We start from the raw sequence: 14269 nt of genomic DNA on the forward strand, positions 1-14269 counted from the left end.
AAACCTCAGTGTTTTGTTTGACTTTTCCAAGAGGTTTGGAGGGGCCTTGTACACCCTGCCTGTCTACTTGAGGAGAGCAGGGTGGCTTGGGCAGTCTCAGTGACACATCTCTGGACAATGCATTTGGTGAAATACCTTGGGGCAAGAGCACTGGGGCCTTGCTGAATGTGAATCAAGTTGTAGGAGCTGGAACCTTCATATCTATCTAGGATTCCTTCTCTCTCTCAGCCCATCACACTTATTTGCAAGGCATTGGGACCTGGCCATCGTACCTGTCAGGTAGGGCGTGGGAGGTGGGAATTGTCTTGGTAGCTCAGTGGGCAGAAGAACTGATGACCCAGGTAGGCAAGTGGCCTTGAGGCTGCTCTCAGGATGCACACGTTCTTGCAGCGTATCGATGAACCACTGATTTTCGTCCAGAGAATAACAAAAAGACTTGTCAGCTCCATACCTACTGTACTGGCAATTAAAGAAAAAGCACCGAAACCCTTTCCTGCTCCTGGGAGCTTTACATTTATTTCAGTAGAAAGAACTGTTAACTTAAGTATGCAATTGATATATGTCATCCAAATCAAAACATCTTGCACGAATGTGATTAAATGAAGTTCCTCAAGTACGTTCCTGCCATCTGGAACAACTTTTCCATATTTTGTTGTCTGACTGACTTTTCAAAATTTAACTGAAAATGTATTTTCACTTCTCTTTTCTTTGGTAACGCTTGGTTTTCATCTCCACTGCATTTCTATAAAAATCTGCAAATCACTTTGGAATAAGCATTAAGGAGAGGGAGCTCTTCAAAGTCAGAACAATCCTGTTGGGTATGGCAGGCTTCTGCTGCACTGAGATCCCATCCCATCACATCCCATCCCTGCCTCCAGGGGACCTGGCGTCTCTCCGATTTTAGCCTAGGCGTCCTATCCAACAAATTATCATCAGAGTTAGATGGGAAGGGATGTGTGGCTGATGTGATGGCCACCCGTTAGCCCAGCTAATGCCACTGCAGCCATAGAGGCTGACTGGCTTTGTTAGGTAAATGCAGTCCCCAAAGAAGCAGGAGATAAAGCGGTTGGACTTGTGTTGGACCATCCTGCTAGGAACAGCAGCCTTCCTGAGTCTGCTTCTGTGGAAATTGGAGTCAGAAAGTTCTGTGTTTGAACCCAGAACACAAAATACAAATGACCTTCTAAATGCATGGTCAACTTCAGGCTTGTTAAGACTTGCTGCAAACAAGCTATGCATGAGATCAAGGCTCAGCTAAGCAGAGATGAAATGCCAAAGCAGGATTTGGGGGGTACAAAGGCACAGTTCACCATGCTCGTTGCCTTTCAGTGACCTATTTAAGCATAGAAATATGGAGAAATTGTTACACACAGCTTGCCATGCATGTATTTCAGGGAAAAAAAAAAACCAAAACAGCAAATGTGCTGAGTTTGGACTCAATTAGCTGAAACTAGCTGCTTTCCAGATACCCAGCCTGAGATTTTTCAAATTTACTTGGATTGTTTGGTGCTCACTTTAATGGCATCTTATTATCTGAATTACTTGAAAATCTATAATTTTGTATTGTCCCAAGTTGTTTGATGTTTCTTTTTACTAAGTTTTGCTTTTGATTATTTTCAGTAAAAACTAATGCCCTCCCACCCCCAAAAACTTACTTTGCTGTGGACGCTGGGTGGGTGCACTCTGATAATAACAAATTGAGACACCCAGCAATCAGTCATTTAGCAGATTGAAAATATTGAGGGATTCTGTCCTGTAACGTAAGTAGTTATTTTTGTACTTTTTTGTGACTCACTATTTCTGATGTGAAGAACTTACAAAAATAGTAATAAGGGAAGACTAAATAAGGAGAAGTACAAGAATTGAAAAGGAAGAATCCAAAAGTTAGGTTCAACTGGAACTGTTTGCAATTTGCCATGTCTATGGGTTTAGGTAACTTAAACATTTAAACCACAAATTGAGGAAAGACTGGCTTGAGAGTACTTTGGCTCAAACTTTGAACCTAACGTAGCCCAATTAACTCTTGTTTGAATTTTAGTCTTGGCCTAAATCTGATCCTACTGAAGACAGTAGCAACATGCCCGTTGCTATAGGCCTGTCCATGTAAAACTGTGCAGTGCTTGAAAGATCCTGCTGATGGTAAAGATTCAGAAAAATGTTTATTATTGTGTGGCAGAGGGAGAAAAGACTTAAATACCTGCTTTAACTCCATTTAACTTTTGTCGCTTACTTCACTGACGCCGAGTGACAGTCGCCTTGGTGTCCTGCTATAGATAAGAGGCATACGGGTAGGTATGCATATCCTGACACTATGGGAGATCCTTTTGGAAGATGTTTTTTCCCTACCCTGACAAATGGAGGGGTCTAAGGTACCTTTAGGTAAGATGAATGCAGACCTGTGCCGAGGTGGTCAGAAGCTGAAGAGTGGTCTGCAGTTCATCACCATCCTAGATGGGCAATAGAGAATGGGTTTCCGCCAGAAACTAGGTACCGTTGCCCAGTGAGGAAACATCTTTTGATCACTCCTCAGTTTCTCGATTCCTGAAATTGATACATATAAGGCAAAAATTTTTTGATAATTTTGGCCCACTCTCCTGCTGCTGACCCCAGTGGGAGTAGGGCGAGTACTTCTGACATTCCCACTCTCAAAAGTTCAAGCAGCTTCCTTTCTTTTCCCTTGAGCCCTCACCACGGATCTGTTCAGAAGAAAATGATGAGAAAATGTTCCTGCGTCTGACTTCTTGTTAGTGGTGGTAGTGCTGGAGCCATGCTGTCATGTTGTCAGGTCCCAGCTTGCATTTGCAAACTTATCTACGAGGAAAACTACTTGTGTCCTATAAATAGAGATGGCCAAGAATGGTTTGATTAAAAGTTTGTTTACTGTTTGAAGTCTCCTGTTTGTGGAAAGCGTTAAGCCAGTTGGAGTAATAAGTTTTCCTGAAATACTCAACAGGAAGTTTCCTCGTGTTCGGGGCAGCTCTGTGACAGAATCTGTTGGCTTGGGAAGATGGATAAGGTGCAATTGCTTTTCCGATTAAAGCAGATTGAAGTCTCTGTTCTCAACCATGTCAGTCACTCTCTTACCTCCCCCTAAATCTCTTGCAGAACTGGTCTTCTCGTAGTGCACCAGGGGAATGAAGCTAAATTTCAAAATGTGGAGGGTTGAGTGGGGCAGAATTGTTCTCTAGCTGGTCCTCCTGCTATGCGAGTGGACTGAAGTCTGGGAGACAATGAATCTAGATAGCACAATGTCGGCCTCCTCTCCCTCCCCTTGCAGTCCTTACTGAAGAATAGCATGGAATAAGAAAACACTGTGGAGCATAAGATACTTATTTAAAGGCTTTAAAAAAACAGGGTACTTATTTACGTTCCTAAATTTGGATTTACGTGGCCAATGTTAAGCACTCTTATTTGAAAATGCTGGCCTCAATGGACAAGCTGTAGGTTGTTTGGGTGGTTTTTTTGGTTGTTTTTTTTTTTTTTAAGCTGCAGACAGATTAAGTGGAATTCTGTTTACCTGCCTGGCAGCCTTGCAGAAACAGGATGGCAAAGCCACAAAAGGAAGGAAATGTTCCATCATTTGGAGAGTGACATCATTTGCAAGTCAATGAATGATGTCTCATTTAGGAACTTTCATAAATGGCTGTTAATGGTTGTTTGGCAGACCCTGCAAATAGGGTCTGGATTAATGTGGTCATTGTTCTAGATTTATTGTTCCCTTTTTTAAAGAATGCTCTTATATATTCAAATGGGGCAGAGGCAATATTTCTAGTGTGAAGCACAGCATAGTGACTTAGGGCTCACGTGTCAGGCACTGAAATGACTACCCTGTATTGCGGTTTTCTTTATTGAAAAAAAAAAAGAGTTTTAATCTGACTGGAAAGAATTCCTTTGAACCTTTAACCATTCTTAGACCTTCTAATTACTTCTGAAAGACTTACGTACGCTTCCACCTGGACCAAACTGAACTCCTATATCAAAGTTCCCTGAAAACTTGTGGAAGTTCTAGCCCAGAACTGCATCTCAGCTTTGTGGCTTTATCCCTTTGCCAGATAATGTTAGCGTTTATAAGCAGCACAAGTAGCTAGAATTTCCCTGTCAGTTCGTATTATAAGTTTCTGATTTTAGTTGATTATAACTTTGCCAGACTTGTACTGTGGAGCTGACGTTTTCCATGCTTGATTTTTTTTTTTTTGAAGGTTGCAGTTAATATGGCTCATCTGTCTCGTTGCAAGGGAGGGAGCTGGAAAATACACTGTTTTGCTCATGTGCTCCTTTTTGAACTAACAGTTTTAGAAATAGGAATTTTCCTGGTATAAAGAATTAGTTCAGATGTCCGCTTTCTCATTTTATGTGGCAGTGAAGACTTCACCGAGAGCTGGAAGCTGGGGCTCATAGCGTATATGTAACTGCTTTACAGGCTTATCTACCATAATTTCTCAGGGGTACACATGAGGGGGACAAATTCTGGTAGTACGAGTATTGCAGTTCTGGAATATCAAACTCTTATAATGCTTGACTAAAGAGCTTTAGCTTTTCTCATTTGCAGTTTTCACTTGAACTCTGGATTCTAGAAGTTTGGGTAGGAATCTTATCTCTTGAAAATTGGATGTAAAATATGAAAGCCGGAGTGTTTTCCTGTTGGCGTCAGCAAAATAATAAATCAGGATTTTGCTTAAAAAATGTGTGCATTTAAATCCTATTTTGCTTTTGTATAGTTTTTGTCTTGTCTGTGTGTTTTGGTGTTAGTTGGATGGACTTTACATCTCTGGTAAAAACTTGAGAATAGCACCCTGCTTAGGACAATTCTGAAATGGATTTGATCCATGTTGTGTTGAATTCTGTTTCTAGGTTATATTGCTGAATGCAAACACTTGTGAAAATGCGAAGAAGCAATGGAAATAAGAAGGAAATGAACTTATTTGAACTTTCAGGAAAGAACTTAAACCCCATTTAACTTATTTAAAATGTGAGTTGACTGCCCAGGTCTGTTCTTATGTGCTTTGGATAAATGTTCCTCTCCTTAGTCCCAGCAGAGATCAGCCACTAGTTCTTTGAATGTAAACTGTGTGCGCAAGGGCTTAAATTGGGGGTGAACTTGGGGGAATGATGTTCCTGGTCATAAAGCAATTTAACTGATATGTTCTGGAAGAGGATAGCAGGGAAAAGGGATGTCCTTTGGCTGGCAGTTACCATTCCAGCTCTGTACATTATATGAAATGCTGGCTTTGCACCATACAGCTTTTCTCCTCCACTGTCATTCCTTTACAGTGCTCTTTAAAAGCTGAGAATAATTTATCTTAGCATATGTAAGTTTATTTTTTATGTAATTACATGTACCATCATGTTAACTTTGTGAAAAGGTTGCGCCTATTGTCCTTAGAAAACCAAAGTGATTATCATTGGTTTGTTTTGTTACACAATTGTTTAAATTATAATAAGTTACCATCATTGTTTCTTGAGTCCAGCTGTGTTTATGGATTAAGATCTACTGACTCAAATATTTACAGTGTTCCAAAAATTATGAGAACATGCAGTGCTGGGGGTTTTCCATATGCTGCTTTATTTGACTGAGAGAGTTCTCCATCACAACTGGAAAAGAAGTCTTGGTCCAGAATGGTTTGTAAAACACTGTTGGGTCCCTCCTCTCTTCCTGGGCCAGTGCGGCCCGTGGCTCTGGTGGTGGTGGTGTGGAGAGGCAATTCCAGGTTTCTAAGAAATGCCAGAGCTCTGGCGGTGGTGCGTGTTGAATCCTCTGGAAAACTTGACCTGCTTGGAGGTATTGACCGAGCCCCTTGAAGTCTGGCTAAAGCCAGCGATAATTGCATCAAATTCTACCCGCAGGCCTTTCCAGTTCTAAATATCTTCTTGATGTGGCTTACCTGTTTCTGTGCAGGGATATCCATTTAAAGTCTGGACTGGGGCAGCTCCCAGGAACTCTATGGACTTCTTCAGAGCAGATTTGTATCCCTTTGTCTAAGGCAGAGTAAGAGTTGTGTTTGTATTTATGTTGTCATTACGGGCCAGGTCTTTTTGATGTGAGGAACTGGTGTTATTCACAGCAGAGCTGTGTTTCTTGCAGGGAAAGAACAAGCCCTCATGACTTGAACCCCTGCACTGCAGTTCAGGATCACGGCTCTGTGCAGGGAAACACTCAGTTCGTTGAAGTCTGTTGGATTTGAGCATGTGCCTATAAGCCCGTGTTTAATGCTATGTTTGTGTTCGAATACTTCCTCGTGCAGGGTCTGAGTCCGCTGCTACTGAAGCCATAAGCCAATATCAAATGGCAAGGGGATTAGGAGGAAACTTTCCCTCTTGACTCACTGTTTTGTGACTGCCTGCTGCAGAGCTGTTGTATTTTTCCTTTGTAGCACTGAGTACCAGCTACTGTTGACAGCAGGGTATTAAATTTGTTGGGCCACTAATCAGTCACCATGGCAATTCCTATGCTTCTGAGAGGGGAGAGGAAGGGACATGAGAGGTCGTTGTACTTTGCTGTGCTTTGCTGTAAATAGAGCAGGGTGAGTTTCTTGGAAGAGCTGAATCATCAGATCTTGTCTTGCGTGCCTCGAATACACCCTGTCCGGGCTTCTGGCTGTCACCCTCTGCCATCCCCGTTCAGACTTCGGCTGCGGGCTCCTGCTACTTGTGTTCAGCACAGCAGACCTCATGTTATTTTTGGCATCTCCTTTGTATTTTCTGTCTTGGCAATAATAAGTTAGCCATCATTTTGCTGTCATTCATAAAGCACAAACTGTAACTGTTTAAGAGCAAAAACAACATGGGAAGCAGGTGAGATGCATACCTAGCTTACCAAGTCACTGTCCTAACATCAGTGTGGAAACTCTAATGGGACTACAGTCCTGCAGACCCCTTCACGAGTTGTTTTTCTTGGTCCTAGTTCCACATCAGTTTTTAAGCTGAATACAAGTGACCAGGATGGTCAATTCTGTACAGCCTTTGTGTGTACCAAGTCTTGAACTAGGTCATACAAGCACGTGCTCCTGCCTTCAGGTCTGGAACTACAGACATCTTCATTACTGTGGTAAATGGGATTTTTTACTGCATATGTAACTTAGTGACAAGTATTTTGCCAGAAACCGGTCCTTTCTGACCCATTCATGTGACAGCATCTCAGTCCCAGGCAAACCCATAGCAGTGATCTCTCAGTGTTGGTAGGCAGACTGTTCTGTGCACGGGCTGGGAACCTCAGCAGATTGGCCGCTGGATTGTGCCCTGTTTGCAGAGCCTTGTGTCTTTCCCAGAGCTTGTATTCCTTTTGTGTTCCACATGTGATTACCTAGAAGTCTGTCACTGGATCTCATAACATGAGTGGTGGTCTCGGTGCCACCTGCCCAGGCTCGCTGGGGCTGTAGCTGGAGTCAGCACTCATCCAGTGATACTTCAGTTGTACAAAACATTTCACAAAGGTTGTTGAAGTCTGATTAAAACTACATTTATGGCAGCTTTTCTACCCAGACTGTTTAAAAAGAGCAAGTCCATTGTTATTGCTAGCATTGAAATAGGACACTGTCCATTTCTTCATTCGCCAAGTGATCAGGCACATAAGCATGTGCTTGAAGTTAAGGAAGAGTTAAGTCTTGTCCTGAAAGAAGACCTTGTGGTATTTTGTTTCATTAATGACACTGTAAACTCTGGGATTTGTGTCTGAGTGTTTTTTAAATTTTCATCTCTGTTGCACATATTGGAAGAAAAGTTATTCCCCTGTGCATAGGAAATATCAGTAATGGAGCTACGGACGCTTTATTTTCCTCTGTACCATGCTGAGAACTCACCTCATTGTGTCTGCCTAATTAGAGTGAAATACAATCCTCCGTCTGTCTCTCTTTATTGTTAATCACTGTGAGTTTGGATAAAAATATTAACCCAAAGTATGAAGTAGTGTAAGTATGAAAGCAGTATGAAGACAAAGCAAGAAAGCCATCTGTTCTCTCCTTTTCTTCTTTGGCATATGGAGACATGTTCTTCTGCTAAAGTCCACATATTCTTCCTGAGATGTTTGTTTTGCTTCATTTATATTTAATTTTTTAATCACAAGTATTTGTGTGTCTGTGTAGGTGTGAATATCAATGTAATGATACAATGGAAGATGGCTGATAAAGCTGATGTGCTGAACAGCTGTGCTCTACTTGGGGTTTTAAAAAAAGTTCGAAATGTACAAAATGTATTCAACACCTCTGGGGCTTTGTTTTTAGTGGGCTTTTGAAACTGCAAGATTAAACTGAGTAAAAATAATAGCATCAACTCCTCCTAAGGTTGTTCAATACAATTACTAATCTTGTGTTCAGTGGCTAATAAATTTGCTGAAGTGGTCGTCATTTGGGTAAGTGCTATATGCCAACTGCAGACCGATGGTTTTCTGGAACCTTGAGACAGGTGGTCCGTTTGACATACGGATGGAGATGAAGGTTTTGCCTATATTTAAAAATATATTGTTAACTTCAGGGCGTTGGAGTATTTGAAATAAGTAGAAGGTCCTGGGGATGGGTCATGAGCTCCATCCTGCAGATGTATGAACATGCGCAGCTTCAGCCTCAGCAACACAGACCTGAAACCAAACACAACCCTGTGGAAAGGTGTCGTGTCGATGGGGCTCCTTCAAGTGATGGCCATGATTTTCTTGGTGCCAGTGCCCTGCCTGAGTGGGTAGAGGGCCTTTTTCAGAGGCATAGGTACATGCTGCTATTTCTGAGCTTTTGCTTGCCAAAATGATGATGTGGAGCAGCAAAGGCTGTGATGAAAAGAGAACAGTGGTTGAAGGGTGTGGAATAAAGAAATGGTGGGGGGGAGAGGAATAGGTGAGCATTGCTGGTCCTGGGGACAGCCAGCGTGGTCGTGCAAGAGAAGCGTTTCACAAGGGCCAAGCAGGGCAGAAGGTGCAAACAGTCTTGTGTTCATTAACATCTCAAAGTTTGCCTTCAATTAGTGCTGTAATGTCTTTTTTTTTTTTTTTTGCATATGGTATTAAATAGGAAGACTGTTCTTGTGAAATGTAGTTCTTTCATCTGGGGGATTACAGAGATAAATATCAGCTTAACACTCCAGTAATTATCTAGCACGCTTTTATTTTGCTGATTAGAGCTGCGAAACTTCTGAAAGTTTGCATCAAATTTGACTTGTTCATGAAATCTCTGTTGGAACTATGGCACAAGTCAAGTCTGAAGGTGACAGATACAGCAGTTCAGTTATGCTTGCGTAAAACTTGTTTGGCTTACCTGGATGATATCAAAGTGTATGCATGTATTAAAAATATGGATATTTTTAACCCTGATGAACGTGTGAGAAACCAACAGCTTTAAAAAACGCTATTTATTTCAAGAGTCATTTAAACCTGAACACTAATGAGCATTATTATGCCAACTGTGCAGACAAGATAAAAGAGAGAAAAGAAAATAACCTATAAATATCTGTGATGATTCGTTAAAACTCCTGTTTTTATCAAGTTGTAGTGGATGAACGTTTGACCAGCAGTCACTGTGAACATAAGACAGAAATAGCATTCATAGAAAACTTAGATGATAACACATCACTAGCTTCATTGTATATTTTCCGTTTCATGGTGACTACAGAGGACCAGAGTCCACAAAACAGTCTGTGCTCATACAAAAGGCACCCCTGTATAGCAAACGAACAAAATGTTCTTGGATCAAACTCCGGTTTTTATTTTATTTTTTTTTTAGGCCAGAAAAAGTTATTTGAACGCTCCCACAGCTTTCCTCTTCACCTCTTGTACTGCTACATCCTCTGACATCATACTCTGCTTCCAAGGAGAAGTTTATGGTGTCACGAAAAGGGCCTCAGAAGTTCAAGACGCTGTGACACTGAGAGAAAGTGTCTGTATGTTTTCAAACATTATGGAAATTGTAAGCGTGCTTTCCAAAACTGTCAGAAATATATACTTTGAAAAGATGAATGCCTGTGTGGGATTAACTCCTCATGTTACACATGTACTCTGGAGTGTGGTGTTTTCTCCCACTGGTCTCCGGAGCCCAGTATCTCAAATGGAATCTGACACACCACACCAGATGCTAAATGAGGCCTTTCCAAATTGAGGTGTGTGTTTTCTGTGCTGAATGTAATCTTTCCAGACTGAGTTTGTGTAAGTCTGATGGGAGTTGTCCTGCTGTTTTGGAACAATTCACCTGGCTCAGCCACAGCCCATCTCCATGTTTGTTGGTGTTAACAAATGCATGTGGATGGGTCCCTCCTCCCCCTGCCTCCCAGTCACCCCCAGTTGAAATGTCTTGCCGCTGTAGTTGTGTACTAGCTGGTGTACATATGGAGCATATTTCTAGGAAACGTTATGCAAACCAGTTCCAAAAAAGAGGCAAGCATAGGAAAATGATGTTAATGGTATCCCTGAAACAGATAAAATCCATTTCATATGGTATTCCTCTTCCTTTTAAGAAAGGAGAAGCAATAATTATAGCAGCTGTTTGTGCTATAACAGACTGGCACTGTGTATTCATAGCTAACACTGAGCAGCTGATCTGTTGCAGATCCCAAGACTTCATAACAAGACCTTGAAAGACAGGGTTTACCTGGATGTGAAACAAGAAACGCTCTGCTGACGTTGGCACTCACTACCTCCCAGCACAAATGGCAAGTCAAAATGAGCATAACCAGCTCTGGCAGGTGTCTGGCTTGGGCAGGAGAAGTCCCATACCTCGTCTAGGAGGAGGAGGGCCATGAGCCTAAGCTGGTGTAGGTTTAAAGTACTGACGTGGTAGATGGCACTATGTTGTCAAGCCCCCTCTTCGTGTTTGACATTGTGTTTTGAGAAGCGAGTGCCCTCCAGCTCCCCTGTTGAGAATGTCCAGAATTTCTAGGTTGAGAAAGTAGGAGGATGGATGAATGTGAATTTTCTTTCTTTCCAGTGTTTTCAGGTGAGTGATTAGGGTTCTCGTCAAGCTGAGCAGAGACCCCTACTCCAGTCTCTGCCCCACAGGAACTCCTAAATACCTAAAAGTTGACTAATCTTTGGGTACAGTAGGGTGCCTCTGCCGTGTTCAGTGTGGCACTGCATGAATCTGTCTTTTGATGATGTTGATCTGTCCGTTCATTCTGTCTTCTAGATAAAGTGCTGTTAACACATCATCTTTTAAAACATGAGACTTTCACATGGCAGTGACAGGTAATATATGCTTGTTTCTCTGAAAAAAAGACTCTTTTCCGTTAGCAATGACTTGCTGATTGCCTATTTATTTTCACAAATCTTCTCATGTCAAAATATTTTGATAAAAATCTGGCCCATATTAAATAATCAAGAAAATAATTACCACTTCCAATTTCATTTAATTTTTGACTGTCAAATAATCTAACAAGCTTATTTTTAGATCTCAGGAATACATCTTGTAAGGTGCTGCAGTGAGTGAGCAAAGATGGTTTGTACTCGGCAGAGGTTGGGGAATGGAGGGAAGCGGCTGATTTCAAAGCCCGGCATACGTTAGGATTGAAAGGGAGAGAGCGTGGGGAAGGAAGAAATATTTTGTGTGCAATCTTGACCCAGCAGCATTGGGTTAATGATCACAAAGTGGCAGCCAAATTGGTTAATTAGAGAATAAGTGCCTGCTGTTTGCATCTGTCTCATTAAGTCTGAAGAATGCAGCTGCTGAGAAGAGGTGCTGAGCGGTGCTGGTGGCTCAGGTACTGCTCTACTGGAATTGATTCTGGAGTTGTCGAATCTGATTTCTGTGGTTATTGTGTGTCTTGTCGTATACTCCGAAAGTTGTATACAGGGTCAAGCAGTGGGCTGTAAAGAATGTTTATTCTTAGTTTGATATGCTGGACTGAAACCCTACTGTAAAACCTCTTCGTTTTAACATGCAGCAGGAATTTCCTGTATTTACGCCATTAATGTTAGAAACGTTGAAGTTGCGGAGAGGAAGGGGGTTAAGGTAGGGTGGGCGAGTGAAATCGCAGGTTAAGGGGTTAATTTATAAAGGAGGATGTGGGCTATTTGAACAAGTCTTTCGAGGCTGTCCCTGACCACCTGTCAAGTGTGGAATTCCTCTTTGAACGCCACCCTGGCGCTTCTGGGACTGGCAGGAGAGTTTGTGTTAAATAGCCAGTATGAGATTTGCAGGAACCAGGCCTGAGTGGGTGGGACTGGAGAAACCAAAGTGCTCGGGATGCCTTTTTTGCTTATTTGTTTTGGTTTTGTGGTTTGGTGTTTTGGAAGGCGAAAGCCAGTGAAAGGACAGTGAATTTGCTCAGACAGGTAACTCCCTGTTGCCCTGCTGGGTACGGAGGGGGCCAGAAAGGTGACAAAGGTGTGAGGTGGAGCAGGGCAGGTCAATAGAACAGTTTAAAGGAACAATTGTTGTGTTTCCCTTGCGGTCCTTGCATGCACCTGGTGCACGGGTTGGGATTCAGGCAGTTATTAGATACACAAAAGTCTTGAAAGGTGGCATGGCACAGGGGCCTCCAAACCGGCATCGCTAACAGTGAACTGGGGCGAAACTCTCCTGCTGCCTGTCAACAGGCACAGTAATGTGAGACTATTCTCTTAAGGCTGTTTCTTGTGATCCTTTTTCTCCCGTTAACTCCATGTTAACTGTATTTGGAGGCCTGATGTGGGCAGAAGGATATTCTGCTCCGAGGACAGTGGTAATTCAGGGCACTCTGCAGAGCATACTGAGGCCGTTGGGGACCTAGTCTAAATGACAGTCTTTCTCCATCGACTTTGAATCAGGTTGTTGCATCCTACAGCTGAAACTTCCAGCCCCCTCACAAGGATTTTGGACACTTAGTCCCCCATGGAAAATTAAAATGAGATTAGAAAAGCTCAGCCTGCTATTCTAAGTGGATTGAATCAGAAGTAGGAACAGGCTTGGGGTTTTGTTAACAATCAATTGAAACTTAATACCGTAATCACTTTCAGCATCCACAGGGAGGGAAGGCAATATCTCTGGCAAAAGACAGTATTGTATATCACAGAATTGAATATTCTGCATGGAATATTTATTGGAAAAGGATTTACATTCCCTTAATTTTCCCCTACAAATGTCTGCCCTTTTCTGTCTGGAACTGTCTTCATAACCACATCCCTGTTTCTAAAACTGCTAATAGAGCTGATTTAAGTTGTTCATATAAAATGCTTTTCATGGAGAAAAGAATTGTTCTTAAAGTGCATCTGACTAAAATATGCCAAGGTTATTAGCACTTCACATTTTGCAAATGAATTCATATCTTATTTAAAATTTTAATTGAACATACACAGCTTGCCTGTTTAATAACTTTCCTGAAAAGATTATTCTTTTCCCAATAAAAACCAGACTGTGCTCACTAAAGAAAAATCTAAGGAAAACTTGAGCTAAATTACCCTTTCCCTCAAAAAAGATGTTTGAAGAAATAAAATAGAAAAATAGGTCTCTCTGGGCCCTTGCAAAATGCAAATATCTCTTAATGGGCAGGTTTTGCTTGGCTGTTAACTAGTTGTAGCTGTTCTTGCTTCATTTGGTTTGCATAACCATGGCCTAATTCAAAACTCTTTTTTCCTAATGTACCCCTTTGTTACTACTTCTGTGCTAATATTTTGGCATTTACCTAGTTCTTTAATAGCTTCATATCTCCTTGCTGCCGGGCCTGCTCACGCAGTGGGAATGGCAGCAACATCTGAGCCTGAGCTGCTGTCTGCCCCTGCAGCATGTCCCCTTGCTGTCCCCCTCACCTCTGTCATGATGGCCTTTGTCCCTGTAAGGACAATGGAGGTGGGGGGCCCTGGGTGAGGTGCCTGCTCTGTGCCCCAAAGGGATGGTGCAAGGGCACGAGGGGCCTGGGGAAGAGGGACAGGCAGTGGGGTTGCATGCCGGACCCTTGGGCAGGGAGATGGACACGGCGGGCACCATGACCACAAATGATGGGTCTGGACCTTATCTGTCTGGCTTGCAACCTACCTGAAAAAGCACCGTGGGGGTTGAGTACGCTGTTGTGTTGACTCCTCTAGCACAGGAGTGTTTAAGTTCACCTTTACAGGTGATAACCAGAGAATCCAGCCTTTATTAAAAAAACAGGAAGATTAAAGCAGGGAAAGTCCAAAGAACTTTCTTGGCAAGCATCAGTACTCAGTTTCCAACAAATAGTTGTTCTGGATCTAATTCTTGCCATACATAAACAAGGGCTCCACCAATTGTACCTTGATATCAGAATTAGTTTGATTTGAAATCAACCAGAACACTTGCATCCTGGCAATAGATCACTTTTATGTTGCATGTGGTTCCATTAGGAAAGATTTGATGTCACTGTC

The sequence above is a fragment of the Chroicocephalus ridibundus genome, chromosome 15 (genome assembly GCF_963924245.1).
Source record: "Chroicocephalus ridibundus chromosome 15, bChrRid1.1, whole genome shotgun sequence".
Taxonomy (NCBI): Eukaryota; Metazoa; Chordata; class Aves; order Charadriiformes; family Laridae; genus Chroicocephalus; species Chroicocephalus ridibundus.